We start from the raw sequence: 2,031 nt of genomic DNA, 5'->3' as shown, positions 1-2,031 counted from the left end.
TGTTATGCAATATCAGGTGCCCAAGGGCCCTGTTGGCCCAGGAATTTCTAATTGGAGTCTGCTGAGATTGACATTCTGTTACCTGCTGGATTGCATGTATTCGAATAACCTTGATGTATTGACAGAACAAGCTGGGAATTAGGACACATGGAAAGAATTCTGTGCCGGGTTGTTGTTGGGTTTTTTTTCATTCAGAACGGAGGAATACAAGGGAGTCTGGAGCAAGCTGTATAACCAAACAGCAAATGAGTTGCTTGGGCATTTATTGGGTGCCTATTACGTGCAGGGCACTATACTATACCCCTCAAGATACAAAAATTAGAAAGAACCTCAGGGGCCCTATAGGTTAACCTGTGTGTAACAAGAATCCTCTCTCTAACGTATCTGACAAATGGGAATCCAGGCTGTGCTTCTAGACCACCACTGAGTGGGAGCTTACCACCTCGTGGGACAGCCCATGCCTCTTTCAGACAGCTCCCATTGCTAGAAAATTAATTTTTACCTTAAGCCTAAATGTCACTCTCTGTAACCTCTACCTTCTAGGGAAAAGCATCAAAAATTGAATCCCTCTCCCAGGTGAGAGTCCTTTAAATACTAGAACATAGTTAACCACTGCATTAGAGAACATATTCTATGAACAGCTTCATAACCTAAGAAATCTGAGTAGTATAGTCAACTGGTTATGTAGTAGGAATTAAGGAAGTCAGGGAAGGACCCCACACCCCCAGCCCTAAATGTCTCCTCTTTTAATAGTATTTTTTTTCAAACCTAGATCCCATTGATTACTCTGTGCAGGAGGGACTGAATAGGCAAGAAGACATGGTTGGTCCCTTGGAGTCTTTCAGCTGGCCAGAACTTAGTATTGGTGGTGGTCAGGTTTGAAGGGGAAGCCCAGATCCTGGGACTGTTTTTCCATCAGCTTCACATTCAGGTTGCTAAGGTGGGCTTCAGTCACAGCTTCATCCAGCTTTTGAGAAAGAAGTGCACTCCCACAAGAGTACTTGTAAAAATATGGAACGTTTCACAAGTTTGCATGTCATCCCTGTGCGGGGGCCATGCTAATCTTCTTAGTATCGTTCCAATTTTAGTATATGTGTTGCTGAAACAAGCACTTTTAATTGCATTTTCAATTAATTAATTAATCAATTCATTTGAAATTAAGAAGGAAATCCAGGAACCAGGAGGGAGAAGACTTGGATAAAGGTCAACAGAGACAAAAGCAGAAACAATTTTGTCATTGGAGTTAGCACAATTAGGACAGGAGGAAATAATTGAAGTCAGAAAACAGATCGTAAGCTTGACACAGAGTCAGGATATAATAGTGATGTGGGACTTTGAGTATCTGGATGTTGGCTGGAGTTCTCTCTCTGTGCCTCTGTCTCTCTCTAGGAAATTCTATTCTTGGTCTGATTTTTTAATAAAAATTGGTTACTGGAGTGGGAATGGTGAGAACCTTGAGGAGTAAATGACCATTCCATCTTAGAATCAGGGATAAAGAAAAAACAAAACCTGGGAATAATCTTATCCTAGATCTTAAGAGACCAGATATCAAGGTGTTCAGATGAAGGATAGGTAGGATCCTATAAAATAAATATTCTACAGGCAAAATGAGCCCAGGAAGGATGAGAAGCTAAATAATAAAATATTGAAGACTTAAAGACAAACCAGTTTTGATAATCAAGAAGTGGGGTGTTATCTAAAATAGGGGTGCTTAACCTTTTTATGTCATGGATCCCTTTGGTATCTAGTAAAGCCTATAGATCCCTTCACAGAATTGTGATTTTAAATAACCAAAGGAAATGCTAAATTTCAGTGTAATTTTAGTGAAAATAAAGATTTTTTTTTGCCCATTCAAGTTCAGATTCACTAAAATCTCTCCACAGATCCCTAGTGTAAAGACTTCCATGTAGGTTCAAAAGGAACTCACTGACCAATATATATTTTTAAATTTGTTATTTTTCATTTCTGCATTTAGCAGGCATTCCTTTCCTCTTCCGTCCTACCTCTCCCCACTGGAAAATAAAAGAAAAA

General features: G+C 39.5%; 1 non-coding gene across 1 annotated transcript; it reads right to left on the bottom strand.

Moving 5' to 3' along the window:
* Window positions 1–1,005: 1,005 nt before the first annotated feature.
* LOC114025349 lies at window positions 1,006–1,112 on the bottom strand. The gene has a single exon (XR_003567013.1). It is a non-coding gene; the product is annotated as a U6 spliceosomal RNA (small nuclear RNA).
* Between the last annotated feature and the right edge of the window lie 919 nt (window positions 1,113–2,031).

The sequence above is a fragment of the Vombatus ursinus genome, unplaced genomic scaffold, assembly GCF_900497805.2.
Source record: "Vombatus ursinus unplaced genomic scaffold, bare-nosed wombat genome assembly UNPS02004596.1, whole genome shotgun sequence".
In the NCBI taxonomy this organism is placed as follows: domain Eukaryota; kingdom Metazoa; phylum Chordata; class Mammalia; order Diprotodontia; family Vombatidae; genus Vombatus; species Vombatus ursinus.
The sequence above is the reverse complement of the archived record's forward strand: the minus strand, read 5'-3'. Positions and strand labels throughout refer to the sequence as shown.